The sequence below is a fragment of the Hevea brasiliensis genome, chromosome 11, assembly GCF_030052815.1.
Source record: "Hevea brasiliensis isolate MT/VB/25A 57/8 chromosome 11, ASM3005281v1, whole genome shotgun sequence".
NCBI lineage: Eukaryota > Viridiplantae > Streptophyta > Magnoliopsida > Malpighiales > Euphorbiaceae > Hevea > Hevea brasiliensis.
The window spans coordinates 68,990,441-69,009,537 of NC_079503.1; the positions used below are offsets into that span (position 1 = coordinate 68,990,441).

Sequence of the window (19,097 nt, forward strand, 5' to 3'; positions counted from 1 at the left end):
GTTGTGCCACTGGTGGTTGGGGTGGAGCTTGAACAGGCATCCCCCCAGCCATTTGTTGAAACATTGCAGCCATCTGCTGTGCAAACTGTGCAGGGAACTGCAGCATTTGTGGGGCTGGTGCTGCTGACCCACTAACATTCGGTAAAGCTAGGGCTTCCCCTTATGCCTCAGCTTCAACAGACTGCTCAACTGAGCGATCCCCTTCTTCCATTTCAAGCTGAAGTTAGGGTATCTCCTGAACAAGTAACACAAGGAGATTTCCCTCCGTTAGTTCATATTCATGATGTAATGCACTATATGTAACAATTATGGACATTGAGCAGTTGTACTTAACAAAGAAAAGACACAAATTCACAATTTAAAACATAATTCAAAAATTTGCTCTGATACCACTAAAACATGTCACACCTTACCCCTCTGTAAGGCATAACATGATCCCGTAGAATACTTAATGAACTACCGAACTTCACCTACCGATAACTCATTAAGCACCCTACAAGGGATTTTAAAACAAATTTCTTACTTTTGGTAAGTGGTGAGCATTTCTAATAAGTATTTAAAACATGTAATTAAGTGGAAAGCTAGTTGGAAATTTTGGCCCATTTTATTTTTCCGCAAATTTTATAAAAATTTTGACAGAGTTTCCTCTGTATTTTGAGAAAACCATTCTTCAAATACCTGTAAAAAGGACTTCTAAAATTTTCTCTCAACAGCTGCTTCAATTTAATACTCAATCTCAATCAATTTCTCAAATTCACAAGTTCAATAATTCCTTCAAAATACTGTCCATCAATATCATTTATTCATATTCCATTCAAGATAAACAATTTATATATTCATCATACTAAAATTTACATTTAGAAAGTCCAAACTAAAATTTATTACAACTTTTATACAAACTTTGTACAAGCTGCTCAAGACCCATGTACATGTCCATACATTTATGTGCAATATATACATCAAAAGAAATATTTACAGTTAGGGTATAAATTATACCCGAAAACTTTAGGCTGGTAGCTTCTCACACCTCAGCAGCTCAGTCTGCTGCTCCTCTAATCTCTGTATCTGCGACAGCAATAAAAGCTATCGCTGAGTACTAGGACTCAGTGGTGCACAATATACTAAAATAATCTTTATGCAAAACTTAAAGCACATTTATTCAAAGATTTGGCTAAACATGAAAATTAAATACAAATCATGCATTGTGAGATTTTAAATGTAAACCAAGTTCATTTCAAAGTATCAAAACACATTTCACAAAACCCACAGCTAGATCATGCCATTCGAAACAAATAGAATCTCAATAGCCAGAGGCTAAAGAGAAATCACATGAATCTCGATAGCCAGAGGCTAAAGAGAAATCATATCACAAGGCTAGCTAGCTCAAATATATGGATATCCATTCACATCCTCTTCTACTGGCACACCTCAACACTTCCCCAGAGAAGGAATCAAAATTCGAAACTAATTACCCCCACTAGTCGTGCTAGAGGGGTGTTCAAATATATGGTCATGACACTGTGGTTTCAAAACTTATCTTAACAATTTGCTAAACATTGTCATTTCAAATGTACACAATAACTTTCACAATTTAAATCAAACATCATAAGAATGCCATAATCCAATATTTCGCATTATTCAAAACAATATGCAAAAGATGATTATAAAAGTATACGTTGTGCACAAACCTCAAACGAGTCGCCTGTTGGCCTTGACTCGACTCCTCGGGTTCTGTCCCGGTATTCTTTTCCACTGAAACACGCAATTTCACAATGTTTCAGTACTAGAACTTAAAATAAATCCAAAATAAACTTAGCTCCACATTTACCTAGCTCTAACGTGTTAAATTCGACGTTCTCGAAATTTTGTGTTTTGGGTTACTATTCACTGCACTATTCCAGTCAAATAGTTGACTTTTTAAGGCTTACTAGGTATGGGAACTCTAACTTCACCCACATACCACATTTTGGTCATTAAACTTGTTGGTTTTGGTCATTTGTTTAAAGCTTAGGTCATTTTGGCAAAATTGCCAATTTTCGGTTTTGGTTCTCTGAAGTTGCACTATTCCATTGGTCGAACTACTGTTGGAATTTAACAAAACTTTCTTCATAGAAAATGTTCCTTATTGTCTTAAGTGTATTCTCATTTTTGGATCACCTCAATCGGAGTTTTGTAGCTCAAGTTATGGCCAAAATAAGTTTACTGTTCACGTGCACTGTTCATGCTGCAATTTTGGGTTCTGGCAGATTTTGATCCAACTTTGGTCAATAATTTGATCAAGTTAATTTCATAATTTGATCTCACTTTCTTCATATGAAATGTTCTACTATGTCTTAGGTTTCCATCGGTTCAAGAATCGCCTAAATCCGAGTTTTCTAGAGAGAGTTATAGCTATCCAAACATTACTGCCCAAATGAAAATCTGCAGAGTTGCAGGTTTGATAACTCAACTTTGCTCAATAATTTGAATGGGTTAATGGCATAATTTGGGGTGATGTTCTTCATGAAAGTTTTAGATCTATATCTCCTCTAACCCCTGGCCAAATTTCAGGTCAATTTGACCTGTCTAACTCGAGTTATGACCAAATGAACAGTTACTATTCATTTGGTCAGTTTAGTGCAGTGGCAGCCTGCTATCATTTCACTTTGGTCAATTGTTTCACCAAGTTTTGGTCAGTTTTTGGCCATGGTTCCTTAATGAAAATTGTGCTCTTTTATGTCTATTTTCATCTTCAATTGGTGGCATATCCATTAGGCTTGTAAAATTTGAGTTTTGGTCCTTCAAAGTAGGTTTGGTCATGCTGCCAGCAGCATGACCATTGACCTACGAATTTGGTTTAATTTCCTACCATTCCCACACAATTCATTTGGTCATAATTGACCACTATTTCACTTCACAATAGGTCAAACATGCCTTTTATGCATTTCTCCAAATTTTGGTTCACAAACCCTAACATTCAAACCCTAACTACACTAAAATGTTGCATTTATTCCCATTTATGCATTTCCAACTTACTACCATTCTCATGCAAGCTTACTAACACATTTAATTCATTCAAAATACATCAAACTCTCCCACATCCATGGCTGGCCAAAATTTCAGTTTGTCCTTCCCCATATTTTTATTTCATTTTAACACATTACAAGCTAATTCAACAACTAATGATGCATTAAAAATGGAAAGAATGGAAAGTAACAAGTTGAAATGCTCACCTCACTTAAATCCTCAAAACCCTATCTTTAGCTCCTCTTTCTTCTTGAAATTCTCTTCTCAAGTTGCAACTACAAGCTTTAATGAAGTTCTTATGAGAGTTATTAAGGTTGGGTAATGAAAAATTAAGCTTAGTGTAAGCTTAAGGAAGGAGCTTTCATGGAGGATTTATGGAGGAAGGTGGGGTGTCACTTTAGGAAGAAGAAGAGCTTTCTAATAAATTTCTTTTTCTTTTCTTTCCTTTATACGTTTTTTGCTTATGGAAGACCACAAAGTCCAAATTTAATAATTCATTTAATTAATTCTTTTATGACATCACCTTTGACTTTTCTAACTTCTTTCTTTTTTTTTTTCCTATTTATTTTTTTCTATTAGTTCTTTAATTTAATTCTTGATTCCGAAATTTTCTTTTCTCCGATTTTATTTGACAGTTAGGTCAGGAGTCAGCTCTCGGGGTCAATTGACCAAATTACCCCTCGCCGGTTCATCCCGGTTTGCAAATAATCCAATATTTCTTCCGGTTCCCTGACCTAATTATTTAACTGACTTAACAGTTCTTTTTTATGATTTTCTCTTTTCCACTGTGTCCATAAGGGTCCTAAGGACCACAGCGTCACTTTTTACGGTTCGAAATTTGGGTTTAAAATGACTTGTGATGCGTTCAGGAGGTCACTCATCGCTGTGACTCTCGGCTCGTTTAACCTCTTATGTTCTGTTTTTCTTATTTATAGTTAACTAATTAAACATTACTAATTATTTGTGTTTATGGCTTCTCATGTTGTCTTAAGTGTGGCCCTAATCCCAATAATTATCCGAACCGACACCGGTCACCGGAACAGTGAAATATACCAGGCTATACCAATAGGGGTGTTACATAATCTCAATAGCAAATTCAACTTCCCTTTCTGGTGGCAAACTAGGCAATTCCTCAGCAAATACCTCAGAGAAATCCCTTACTATGGGTATGTCAGACAAGTCAAGTTTACCCTGCCTAGTGTTAACCACGTGTGCCAGATAGGCTTCACACCCTTTTCTCAACCATCTCCTTGCAACTGTAGCTGAGATGACATTGGACAAGAAACTGTCCTTTCACCCACTACTATTATTTCTTTGTTCTTAGCAGTTTTCAGAGAGATTCTCTTCAATTTACAATCTACTATTGCCTGATGATGGGATAACCAGTCCATTCCCCAAATCACATCAAACTCATGGAAAGGCAATTCGATTAAGTCTGCTGAGAACTCTTTCCCTTGAATCTTCAATGGACAGCCCTTATACACTTTGTTTACTACCACACTGTGGCCTAGCGAATTCTTGACCAGGATGTCTTGGTCACTTTCCTCTACTGGTATTCCCTTTTCTACGGGCAGCTTGATACAAATATATGAATGAGTTGATCCAGGATCCACTAATGCATGCATAGAAGTATTATAAAGGAGGAACGTACCCTTGATGACATCTGGAGCATTTTGTTCCTCCTGTGCCCTTATAGCATAGGCTCTGGCTGGTTTTCTGCCTTCTGCTCTCTCCAAAGATTCTGATACAGGTTTCTGTGAACTACCGGCTACCTCAGCCTTACCCGGCCTTCTACCCCTTGGAGCTGGAGGGGCAGGCCTATTAGTTGATACTGGAGTGGATGTAGCAGTTCTGCTAGGACAATCTCGGACTAGGTGGTCTGTAGATCCACATCGTAAACAAGCACCTATCATCCTCCAACATTCACCCTTATGCCATTTTTTGCAATGTGGGCAAGCAACAGATACTGTTGGGGCTGGTCCCCTATACCCTGTCCCTGAAGAGCTAGCCATTGAAGGGGTGGACTGGCCTCTCCTTGGTGCAAACTGATATTTGGGCCTCTTTGACTGACCCTGACTTGGTGCTCTACTGAAACTCTGAGTAGGCGAACCTCTAAATTTCTTACTAGGGGAAGAAGATGTACCGGTCTGACCCTGACCTCTTTTCTGCTGTCTGTCCCTTCTATTCTGCTCATTCATTCTAACTTTTTCAACCTTCAGTGCAGCTTCCACCAATTTGGCAAACTCTGTAATCCCCAAGGCTGTAATCATTACTTTAATGTTATCATTGAGTCCTTCCTCAAATCTCTTACATCTCTCTGACTCATTAGGGACTATTTCCCGCCCATAGCGGCTCAGTCTGACAAATTCTCTTTCATATTCAGCCACTGTCAGCTGTCTCTGGCGTAGGGTAATAAACTTCCTTCTCTTCTCTTCCGGTATACATCGCCCACATACTTCTTTACGAACTCGGTGAGAAAGAAATCCTAAGTTATCTGCTCGTGGCACCTCACTAGTTCTTGTATCCCACCACTGGTATGCATCATCTTGCGATGGTGATACAGACTTCCAAATTTTGCTCGAGTACAATGAAGTTGTTTCAAGACTCTTCGATTCTGTCCAACCAGTTTTTTGTGTGAGAATCATCTTCCCTTTTGCCCAGAAAGTCCACTGCTCCAAACTTCCTGAGTCTCTCCATATGAGATTTTTGATGTGGAGGTGGTGGTGGTGGCATAACTCCTACCATCTGTTTAAAGAACTCAGCCATTTGCTGAAATGTGGTTGGTGCACCTGGTACTGGTGGAGCAGGTTCCCTCCTGTCTCCTGGTTCAGTCATAGATGGAGCATGACTTTCCACTTCCTCATCTACCGCTCTCTGCGATGTGGAGTCCATATTCTGATCAAAATAACAAAACAAATCAAAAGATCTGCATTAGAGTCATCTTAACACTTACAATGCAATGCATGATATGCAATCTATCTAGGTCCAAAAACGCCTAAACCGTGCTCTGATACCACTAAATGTAACACCCCTCACTCGTCTACAGAATAGCCGAACAAGGTATGCTACACGGCGTGCCAGAACACCTAGTCTGTGATTATCTCTTTTCCTGAGCTCAATTTGATTTCAAGAAGTCTTTTATGTAATATTCATATCATGCTAATACTATTTTCATACTTTAATAAAATCAGTGTTTCAAAAATGGTAACAAAAATTTGACAAGATGCTGTCTATATTTCGGACAAACTGTCCTTCCAAACCTGTTGAAAATAGTTCAATATGATAATATCAAAATCTCAAATATTTCACAGTCTCTATTTCTCAGTAAAGTTAATAGACTTTTACAGTCATTAAACAGTTCCATAATACAGTCCATAATAATTTAAATATATCCAGAAAATCTCTATGTTATTTAATATGTACAAGATATTACAAACTTTAGGGCTTTCATAATATTACAAAATACAAGGCCGAATTTCAAATATACAACAAAAGTACAAAATACAAGATATCCCAAGTCCTACCATGTATGTAATGCAGTGCAGATGACTCTGGACTCCTGTGCAGATCTGATGTCTCACCCGGTCGTAGGTCTGCTGGGCTCCCCAGCTGTGTCTCCAATACCTACGCGTTACAAAAGCAACGCGCTAAGCAATTTTGCTTAGTGGTGCCAAATATAAAGAAATATACACTAAAATAAAGTAAATAAAGTATTTACGAATTTTTGGTGGTGCTGTATGTCAGTAGACTGGATTTAGCTATTTGAATTTAATAGTACTTGAATTACTGCCTGTGTAGCCTATATACTGACCAGACTGGATAAACGGATATACTGGCACTGGGTACCTAGTACCTCGGGCCGTCACACTATCGGTCATAAAGTGTCTCCCGGTGTGCAAATAGCGTGGCTAAAAAGCCATATAGTTAATCTGGCGATAAGCCAAAAATAAATACACAATATGTATAGCCGTAGGCTATTAAAGTCACAGTGCGGCATAATAAGCCGTAAAAACACAGTATGGTATGAAGCCATTTACAGAACAGCTTTCAGAATCCTATTGGCATGCCAACCTATCCATACTAGTCAACTAGGCAAACTAGGGCACATTATAAATTAATTGTTTAATTCTTCAATTTTTGGAGTTTACTAACTATTATATAATTCACAAGTCAATGCATATGTTGACCTTTTTAGGTAATATGGATAAGTTGTTTCTAGCATCAATATGTCACAATTTATATCTCAATATGCTGCTAATATAGTGCAATTTACCATTTTTACAAGTTGGCATTCATTGCCAAAATGCTTCAAACATCATTATATGTAAAATGTCAAATTCTTAATTTTTGTGTGCTAGATTGGTCTAGCTTAAGGTCCTATTTCTCTTGGGTTTTAGCTTCTGGTCAAAGAAGCAAAATTGTAGCTCTATATCTTATTGCACGCGGAGCAAAATTTCAGGTCATTCTGATTGTATAGACCAAGATATGGTCAATTTACTAAAGCTGGACAGATTGCACCTTTAGTGCAAAATTTGGTCAATTTTAGGTCACTTTTGGTTAGGCAGTTTTTGTACCCGAACTTGTGCAAGCCATTTGACTTGGTTCTGGCCATTTCTGGGCTTTTGTGTCTTCATAAGAATTGTAGATCTATGTCTAAACTAACCATGGTAAAAATTTCAGGTCAATTGGACCTGTTTTGAGTGAGTTATGGTCATCCCAAGGACTACTGTTCATATGGTAAAAAATCTGGGTTGCAAGGTTGCTAATCCAGATTTGGTCATTTTTAAGGTCAGTTTCTAGGCAGAATTTTGGCAACATTTCTACATGAAAGTTTGCCTATTTGGTGTCTAGTTTCACCTCCCATTGGCGTCATACCAATTGGGTTCACAGTTTGGCACTTATGGCCTAATTTAGGTACTGCCTTCAATACATAACCTGCACAAAGCACATACACTTCCAATTTGATATTCCTTCTCCTACTCATTACTTCAATATTCAATCAATAACACTTCCATATATATATTGTACACAATTCCAGCAACAATTTTGGGCAGAATATTCAAGTGCTCAATGCACACAATTCACCATTAAGTTCAACATTCATTCCACCAAAATTCAATATATCTCAATGTCAATATTACACATACACTTCAACATAATCATACTTTAATATAACTTACACTTGCTGCCCACAATTTAACATTAGCATATTTCATTAATAACTACATGTTCACACACAAATTCATGGTTTAATAGGCTGCCAAACATGGCAGTTTGCCCAAAGCATTAAGGTTCCATTACACACCCTTAATTCAAGCACTATATGCACATACATAGATTTTAACTTACTACTTCCTCTATTTAAGTTATTCAACCTTAGTTTCCATCCATTAGAGGTAAGAAAAATTCAACTACAACATATATTCATGGCTACCAAAAATGGACCATTTCATTTCTCTTCACCAAAATACTCACCTCAACCTAAACACAAGGTTTACTAAAGCAAGGGAGAGGTTTTAGACACTTACCACTTGAAAGCTTCCTTCAAACTTCACCAAATCTTGTTTTTCTTGTTGCCAATATCTTCCCCAAGGTGAGTAGGCAAGCTTTAATGAAGGAACTAAGTAGAAATGGTGGCTTGATCATGCACCCATGGAGGTTGCATGTGGGGTGGCCATGGTGATTTCCATGGTGGACTTCATTTCGGCAAGGTAAAATGGGATGAAGAAGAAGATGATGATGAGTGCTATCTGCTGTCCCAAGGCTGTGATAAGGGTCCCAATATCCAAGTTAGTGGAGCACTAACTTGGATTTTAATGTTAATTATTCAAAGTTTCACAAATTGGATTTTATCCCCCATTTCTTTCACTATTCTTATAATGTATCACAATTTATTTTTCATGACATTTTCTAAGTGTTATATCATTTATTTTTAATGGGCATTGAGGTCAAAAGGCAACTCTAGGTGTCAAATGACCAAAATGCCCCACTTCGGGTTATATTCCTGATTTTTCAATAACACCGATTTTTGTCTGTTTCTCGATTTTTCGTTTTTTATTTGTACTAATTTATTAATTTTTCTTTGATATTTCTAGTGTTAATTAAATTTCAATAAACCTTTACTTACGTCCTGAAATTTAATTCCGAGGGTTCTCCGCGGTCCTGGGGTTGGCAACGGCCTTCCCAGTGCGGTCACCCATCGCTATGGTGCCGGCTCGTTTAACTTAGCTTTATTTTCTCTCTTTCATTTTTCTTTGATTTTTCTTGTATTTTCTTTTTATTTATTTCATCATTATATATCTGTTCACTATCACCGAAGTGTAGTTCCAGACATCCTAACTTGCCTGGATTGTTATTTGGCCACTGAAGCAACAGAACGTACAGAATATGTACAGTGGGGATGTTACACGGATAGTTCCTCTCATTAAATTTTAGCCGGCGTGATGCATAAGCAATAACATTCCGGTCTTGCATCAGTACACAGCCTAACCCATTGTGAGAAGCGTCACTGTAAACTGTATATTCTTTACCCGGAATAGGTAAAGTCAGGACTGGAGCCTCAGTCAAACATTTCTTCAATTCATTAAAACTTTGTTGGCATTTATCCGTCCACTGAAATTTCACATCTTTTCGAAGTAATTTGGTCAATGGAGATGCCAACATGGAGAATCCCTTCACAAATCGACGGTAGTATCCAGCTAAACCTAGAAAACTGTGAATCTCTGTGATATTTCTGGGTGGCTTCCAATTAAGGACAGCTTCTATCTTGTTACGATCCACCTTAATACCCTCTACCGATACTACATGCCTCAAGAAAGATATTTCTTTCAGCCAAAATTCACACTTCAACAATTTGGTGTATAGCTGTTTCTCCCTCAAAGTTTACAGTACAATGCACAGATGTCTATCATGCTCTTCTGCATTCCTCGAATAAACCAATATATCATCTATAAACACAACTACAAACTGGTCGAGGTATGGTCTGAAGATAGTGTTCATCAGATCCATAAAAGCAGCTGGAGCATTAGTTAACCCAAATGGCATGACCAAGAACTCATAATGGCCATAGCGGGTTCTAAAGGCAGTTTTAGAAATACTTTGCTCTTGTACTTTCAGCTAATAATAACCTGATCTCAGGTCAATTTTGGAGAACATAGCTGCACCCCTCAACTGATCAAACAAGTCATCAATGCGGGGCAATGGGTATCTATTCTTTATTGTCACCTTATTCAACTGCCGATAGTCAATGCATAACCGGAGAGTGCCATCCTTCTTCTTTACAAACAACACTGGCGCTCCCCAAGGTGACACACTAGGGCGGATAAAGCCCTTGTCAAGTAGCTCTTGCAACTGCACTTTCAATTCTTTTAGTTCTGCTGGTGCCGTTCTGTATGGCGTTATGGAGATTGGGTCCACACCAGGCATAACATCAATCTCAAACTGCACTTCTCTTTCTGGATGTAATCCTGGCAATTCATCAAGAAATACATTTGGAAAGTCACATACCATAGGGATGTCCCTCAATGCTGGACTACCCACTTGGGTGTCTATCACATGTGCCAAGTACGCCTCACACCCCTTCCTAATCATTTTTCTGGCCAGTGCAGTTGAAATGATGTTTGAAGGCAATAACTGCCTCTCCCCATGTATTACTACATCACTATACTGAAGGAGACCAAAAGTGACTGTCTTCAGTCTACAGTCAATTATTGCATGATGCCTGGCTAACCAATCCATGCCCAAGATAATGTCATAATCTCTGAAGGGCATTTCAATCAAATTAGACAGAAAAGTGTGTCCTTGGATCACCAGAGGACAATCCCTATATAGTCTATTTACCCTGACCTCCTAGCCTAATGGACTAGTTACTAGCACATCATAGTCCATTGGTACACACTGAATAGCAGTAGAACACATCACACTAGCACTAACATATGAATGTGTGGAGCCAGGATCAAACAACACATATGCATCTTGGTTAAGGATGGAGAAAATACCAGCTACTACATCTGATGTTTCAGCCTCCTCCCTCTGACGCATTGTATACACTCTGACTGGTGCACCACTGGGTACTGGCTGGTTAACAGTACTTTGACTTCCAGGAGTGTTACTAGGACCCTTACCTCTGCCTCTACCTCTACCAGCTGGCTGTGACCCTTTAGGTGCAGAGACTTGGGCTGATCCCTCAGATGTAGCAGAAGGTCCAGATCAGCGTGGACTAGTACAATCCTTGGCGAAATGTCCGCTCTCTCCACAGTTAAAACATGCACCTGTGGCCTTGAAATAAACCCCACCTTGTGTTCTACCATAAGTTTCACACTGCCGTACTGATAGAGCTCCTCGGGGTGCTTGCTGGGTCTGCTGACCAAACCTGAGTGGCCTTTGGCTAGAGAATCTGTCTCTACCATATCTGTGAGTGCTAGACCCTCCAGACTGTTTTCTCTTCCCTTAACCACTTTCAGGTGCTTGTCCAGTAGTCTTTTCAGTTTTCTCTTTCTCTTATGTACTCTTTTTCACTGCCCCTTCTGATTCTATCCTTTCCAGTTCCAGGGCTTGTGAAATCAGCTGAAAAAAATTTTAGCGTCTGAATCCTACAACTTGCATTCTTAAGCTAGGCCTTAACCCAGCCTCAAACCTCATACATCTGTCTCTGGGAGTGGAGACTAAGCTTCCAGCATAGTGGCTTAGCCTTGAAAACTCTCGCTCATACTCCGCTATTATTCTGTCCCCTTGCTTCAGGCTCAAGAATTCTTGTAATTTCATATCTACATGCGCATCAGGAACCCATTTCTGCTTGAATTCCCTCAGGAAGTCTGTCCATGTCAATACAGGTGGCTCAACTAGGCTGTGAGGGATGGTCTTCCACCATTCATATGCATCCCCTTGCATAAGAGATACTGAGTATTCAAATTTTAATTCTTCGGCACACTGTAGTTTTCTGAATACCCTTTCCATTCTTTCTAACCATTGTTTTGCCTCCAGTGGATCCACAGCACCCTTAAACTCGGTGGCCCCAAATTTCATTAATTTTTCATATTGCCGAGCCGAGGGTTGTGGTTGTGCTATGGGTGCTTGCATCTAAGCTTGAGGTGGCACATTTCCCGCCATTTGTTAGAAAAACGTAGCCATCTGCTGTGTAAACTGAGTAGGAAACTGCGGCGCTGGAGCAGGAGCTGGAGTGGCTGACCCACTCACGTTCTGGAGTGCTAGGGTTTCCCCTTGAACCTCAGCCTCAACAGATTGTTCCACAGAATGATCTCCCTCTTCCATTCAGTTTCTCAAAAATTTCTACTTCCTGAGATCAAACACAAGGAGGTTGACCTCCGTTAGTCCATATTCATGATGTAAATATGTCATATGTATGAATTAAAGACACTTGAGCATTTGTACTTATCAAAGAAATATTCACATACATAGTCAAAATTTATTACAAAACCATGCTCTGATACCACTAAAACATGTCACACCTCACCCCTCTGTAAGGCATGACATGATCCCGTAGAATACCTAATATACTACCGAACTTCACCTACCGATAACTCATTAAATATCCTACAAGGGATTTTAAAATCATTTTCTTACATTTTGGAAGTGGTAAGCATTTTGGTAGGAATTAAAATCATTTATTCGAAGCTCAAAAAAATAGTAAACATTTTTATCCATTTTTATTTTTCCGCAAATTTTAGAAAAATTTTGGCAGAGTGTCGTCTGTATTTTGAGAAAATAGTTCTTCAAATACCTAAAAAAAGCACTTCCAATAAATTTTTCACAACTCTCAACCTCCAAATAATCTCAATTCAACTCAAAATTCTCAAATTAACCCATTTCAAAATAATTTCATCCATATTGCATTCAATAAAACTAATTTACATTCACAAGTTTAATTTACAGATATAAAATCCAAAAATAATATTATTACAATTTATAAATACAACTGCTTAACTTTACATTAATACATATGAACAATATTTATTTACATCAAACTAAATTACATTGGGTATAAAATAATACCCGTACAAAATCAGCGAAGGCTTTTCCAGTTCAGCAGCTCACTCTGCTGCTTTTTTATTGCTCCTATCTGCGATAGCAAAATAAGCTATCGCTGAGTATAAAAATACTCAGTGGTGCACAATAAAAATTTGAAATGCAATACATAAAACATTCATTGATAAATCACAATTTAAATATTTCACAATTACATTTCACAAATTATCAAAACTCATTATAGCACAATTTTGGTCAAACAATTTAATAAACATAGTGTTGCCAATTCATACACAACTTAAGCCATGATACAAAATTTTTGATCAATGACGTGTTGTACACCACGACAAAGCGATCTACAACCCCACTAATCGAAAACAATGAGGGAGGTGGCTAGCTAGCTAATGAGTGCTCATCTGATCTATAACCTCAACTGGTAAACCAGAGAGGGAGAAAAATAATCGATCTCACCCCATAAATGGAGGAAGAATAATAAGGCACTGTCACGCTAAGTGTGAATCAAAAATCAATTTCAAACATTTTATTCAAATAATTCATGAGAAATCCAATAAATTTCCAAAGTCATAATTTCATTCACAAGGTCGCAACACAATTCATGATTAACATCAAATTTTCATAAATCATACTAAATCAATTTTTCAATGACAAAATGCTCAAATAAGGTTTATTGTGCACAAACCTGACGTGAGTCGCCTCTAGGCCTTGACTCAGTCTCTTAGACCTTCTGAGTCTTTTTCAGCTGAAACACAAAATTTATAGAGTCTCAGTATCTTTACTTCATAACAATTCCAACAACCAATTCCAATATGTTTAAACTTACATTCTTGCAAATTTTCATATTGAGGTTACTATTCATGATACTATTCAAGTTAAAATATTGACTTTCTTATACTTAAAAGGTATGGGAACTCCAACTATCCTCACATACCACATTTTGGTCACCAATTTTGTTGGTTTTTGTTGTTTTCTCAAAACATAGGTCTTTTAGGTAAAATTGCAAATTTTCAGTTTTAGTGTCTTATGTTACACTGTTCCATTGGTCATTTTGCTGTTAGAATTTGGCTAAGTTTTCTTCATAGAAATTGTTCCTTGTTGTCTTAACTTTATTCTCCTTTTTGAATCACTCCATTTGGAGTTTGGTAGCTCAAGTTATAGCCATTTGAATCATGGCTGCCGGATTGGAATTAACCCAGATTTTCTAGGCAAATTCTGGTTCTGGCAGTTTTAGGTCACCAAATTTGGGTGGCCAAATGACTTGGTTAAGGGCATAATTTGGGTTTGTGTTCTTCATGAAAGTTTTAGGTCTATATCTCAGCTTTCTACTGGTAAAATTTCAGGTCATTTAGACCTGCCTAGCCCAAGTTATAGCCAAATAAACAAACACTATTTATTTGGTCATTTTTGTACAGATCAGATTGCCTAATCCGGATTTGGTCAATTTGTTCACTAGGTTTTAGTCACTTTTTTGGCATGATTCCTAAATGAAAAATGTGTTATTTTGTGTCTAGTTTCATTACTAGTTGGCCTCACACCAATTGGGCTTGTAAATTTTCATTTTTGGTCCCTGAAAGGGACCTTGGTCATGCTGCCTGCATACTGCCCATAACCAGTCTGAATTTCCAATTGATTCTAACACTTCCAACACATATCAATTGGTCACAAATGACCATTTTTCATCTCCAACAAAGTCAAACACAACATTTAACAAATTTTCACACTTTTTTCTTGTTAGTAGTATGCCCTAGAGCATATCATTTAGTATGTATCTTGTACATATTTTATTAATAAAAGGCATTTCCACTTTTCCGTTTACATAATATATTTATGTGTAATAGAAAAGGTCCATTGATATTTTGTTAGAAATTCTATTCTTAAGTTGTTAAGAATACAAGTGACAGTATTTCTAGTACAAAGTATCATAAATAGGCTTACAATCGAGGATACTTCATAATAAGGACATGACTTATCCAGAAAGATTGTATTCATGTTTGTTACCAAGTTGTTTATATGAGATATAAATAAGATGGAATGGTGAGTCTCATGCCATATGACAAACATGATAGGCACTTATAAATGATAAGTAGGCCAAACCAGTGACACTTATGACAAGCATATGGAGTTTACTCTTGTCAATGTATTGTCATAAATCATATCAGTGCATATAATCTTTAGACCTGAGATAGCACAGTTATCTTGTATATAGGTAGTTTGAGTTTGATACTGCTTTCATACTTGTACTATGTATGGGTATATGGGCATGTGTTGGCTCCTACTAGTTATATATGGAGGTAGGTGTTGACCAAGATGGAATATGTTCCTCTAAGTAAATAGAGATAAAATCCTATGTTCATTTAATTATTCTTGATGTTTCAAGTTCCTGGCCAGGACAGATAGATTTATTCAGAAAAGAGTTTCTGATGAGAAAAATCTTTTTAATCAAGAACTGGAATTAAAAGAGAACATAATATTCATAGCAAATGGAGTTTGACATAAACCATGACTCCAGCTTGAGTTAGGATTTTGTAACAGAGAGATTCTAGTGCATGGTAACATATGATTATAGGTTCATTTAAGGTAAACCTTATTACTAATTGGGTGGCCATGGCATGTTATGCTAGGTGTTAACCATGGTCTATGAGGTGCATAAAATGATTTAGAGAAATCATTTACGGTAAGAAAGAGTTCTGATGATATTAAGAGTTGATATCATGTCTCATTGCCAATTAGTGATGAGCTTAGTAAGTCACACACATACACAAGTTATCACCTAATTAAATATAATTTAATTAATTAATTAAAGAGTTTAATTGATTAATTAAATAGGTTTGGTTTGCAATTAGATTGCAAAGTCCCTAGCATGACTTGAAACCAAATCTAGATTATTGGATGTGTAGTATAAGTTAAATTTATATTTAAAGTGTTTAAATATGAATTTAATTAATGAGAAATTAATTAATAGAGATTAATTAATTAATTTATATTTGATATAAATTGATTAGAAGAAGAGAAATAATTATTTTGGGTTGAGAACTCAAAATTAAGACACAGGGGCATTTTGGTTATTTCATAGTGTAACACGTGGCACCATGAGATGGTGACACATGGGATTACACATAAGCTTGCCAAATGTTTTTAATCATGTAAGATGATTAATATTAAGATTAAATATAGGTTTGACACTTGGCACAATGTGATTGGGTCACTTAAACCTAGAGCTAATCAAAGGGTGACATGTGGCAAGGGTTTAATGTGTTAACCTAGCTATATAAGTGTTGTTATGAAAAAAGAAAAGCAACCAGCAGCCACTCCTCCTTTGTCACGCCATTTTGAGGCTCTCAATCTATTCTTCTTCATCTCTCATTAATTCAAAGAGATTAGCCATCAATCTCTTGAATTAAGAACACTAGAAATTGTTTCTAGTATCCTGTTTACATCTTTAATCTCTTAAAAGGCAGAACTTGAATTTCTAATTAATAGAAAAAGCTTTAGAAGCTATTCAAGGGCTGCCATAGGTGTTCTTGGTGTGGACAAGCTAGAGGGACAACATCTGGTGTCCTGAAGACGAATCTCAAAGGCACAGACACGCTGCAGTGCATCAAGAGGTTAGTGTAATCGTTCTTGATTTAATCTAGGGTTCTAAAATTAATCTGATTAATTTTAAAATCTTAAATGGAAAATACAGATCCAAAAAACATATTAAAAGAGTTTTAATATGTTATTTATCATTGAAATCAAATAGATAAAAATAAATCTTGCATGATGCATGTGACCCTAGGTGAAAATTTTTGAATTCAATGGTATAAACTTGTGTTTTTCACACTTCTGTTCCTTCAATTGGTATCAGAGCCACTATATTTGCCATTTAAATTGTTGATTATATAATTAATTGTGTGTTTTTTATCATGAGATGATTTATCCATTGCTGGTTGCAATGGAGGTGTGGCGGCATGCTTGAAAAACACCATCAATGGTGCGCATGGTTTGGCTTCCATGGGTGGTTCAAGGTTTGGCTTTTAATTCTGCAATTGTTGTATGATCTAAGGCCTATTCTTTGACTAATTAAAGTGTTTAATTAGTAGTTTTAATCACACAATTAAATTATGATTCAAATCAGAATTTTAAAAATTGTTTAAATGTGATTCAAATCTGAATTTTAAAAGTTGTTTGAATGTGATTCAAATCTGAATTTTTAAAGTTGTTTGAATCATATTTAAATCTGATTTTTTAAAGTTGATTGAATAATATTCAGATCTGATTTTTTAAAAAATGTTTGAATGTGATTCAAATCTGAATTTTTAAATTTGTTTGAATGAGATTCAAATCTGAATTTTTAAATTTATTTGAATCATATTCAAATCTGGATTTTTAAGTTGAATATGAGATATTCAATTTAATTTAAGTATATATGCTTTATTTAATTGTTAAATAGTGATATGCATGATGGATGATCATGGACTATAAAAGACCAATGTGATTGGATTTATTTCTTTTATGTTTCTTTGGGATTGTAAATTAATTAATTTATTTTAATTTTTTTTGGGCATGTATTATTAAGTTTGTAATAATTTTTGGGTTGTAATTTCATTTATTTAAGTTCTTGTAAATTCGCCTTGGTATGCCAAGGATTACTATGTAATTGGATTGCAAGAAGTTCAAGGAGGTCAAGAGCATTGGTGAGACCAGTGGGAGGAATTCAAGATCAAGTGTTGATTATGTACTCCTTCAGCAACTCTTGTAAAATGAATGAATGAAATGCACCTAGGAATGCCCTGATTCAATTCTTGGTGGCTCAGAATTGAATCCCTTAGAAAGTCCATGATCATACCATATTTACTACTTATCCATGAATGCATGAGATGTATGGGAATTTATGTAATTATATGATATATGCATGCTAAATGGATAATGTGCAAAGTGAGACTTTAATAGTAATTAGGATGACTATAAAATCTTCCAAACAAATGATTAAGTTGGAAATGCTATACTTAAAGAAATTATAACATAGACCCTCCATTGGGGCAATTATTTTAAGAAATTTTAAATAGTTGCATAAGATGCAATTAATTTAAGAGATTTTCTTAAAAATAATTGTTAAGCATGAGATATTATAAATATGTAAATGGTTTGGTGGCCAATATTGGATGTACCTGAGGACATTAAAATTATTTGCATAATTACTGGCTCAATGGAATCAACTTAACTGATGCAAGATAAGTCAATAATGGATGTACCTGAGATTTTGAGCATTAGGGGCTAGGTAAAGGATTGAACCTCACATGAGATGTGATGGGCAAGGAGTTGCTCACTTATAGTTTATTGTAATTCCAATAACGGATGTACCTGAGGATGATCAATAGAATTATAAGAATTCAATCACCCACTAGAAATCCATCCAACTAGGATTTCCGTTTTCTACTTTGGAAGTGTAGGATTCGCTAAGTTAGTGGGAGGACCAATTTGATTAAAAGACCATAATCATTTTGGTTAATTACATGATACATTTACTAATTAATCTGGTTATTTTCTGCAGTTAATTTTCTGATAAAAATGAGCACAGAACAACCACCACCATCCAATATCCTTGCAAGCATACTTGATCACAATAGGTTGACAGGACCTAATCTCTCTGATTGGCTAAGAAATTTGAAACTTGTCCTGAACCTTGAACATATAGGATATGTTCTAGATTCAAATGTTCCTGTTCCCTTACCTCCAGAGGCCACTCAAGAGGAACATGAAACTTTGGACAAGTGGAAGAAGCATGATATAAGAGCTAAGTGTTACATGCTTGCTTCCATGAGTAATGAGTTCTGACGACATGAAAACATGCAGAGTACAAGTGAGATCCTCCTTCACCTACAAGAGTTGTATGGTGAGCATAGTAGGAATGCTAGGTATGAGATATCTAGGCGGTATTCGCATGAGGATGTCTGAGGGACAGAATGTTGGGGATCATGTCCACAAGATGATTCGGCTGATTGAGCAGTTGGAACATCTTGACTTCAACATGGATTTCCAACTACAGACGGATTTGATCCTTCAGTCCCTTCCTGAGTCTTTTGGAAATTTTGTGACAAATTTCCATA

General features: G+C 36.5%; 1 long non-coding RNA gene across 1 annotated transcript in view; it reads right to left on the minus strand.

Annotated features, from left to right (window-relative positions):
* Positions 1-930: 930 nt before the first annotated feature.
* The window catches only part of LOC131170440 (uncharacterized), a 30,682-nt gene continuing 12,515 nt past the window's right edge, over positions 931-19,097 (minus strand). The window contains exons 2-3 of the long non-coding RNA XR_009141189.1: positions 1,689-1,752; positions 931-1,065 (exon numbers count right to left, since the gene is read on the minus strand). This is a non-coding gene — a long non-coding RNA (uncharacterized LOC131170440). The remainder of the gene's footprint in view (positions 1,066-1,688; positions 1,753-19,097) is intronic.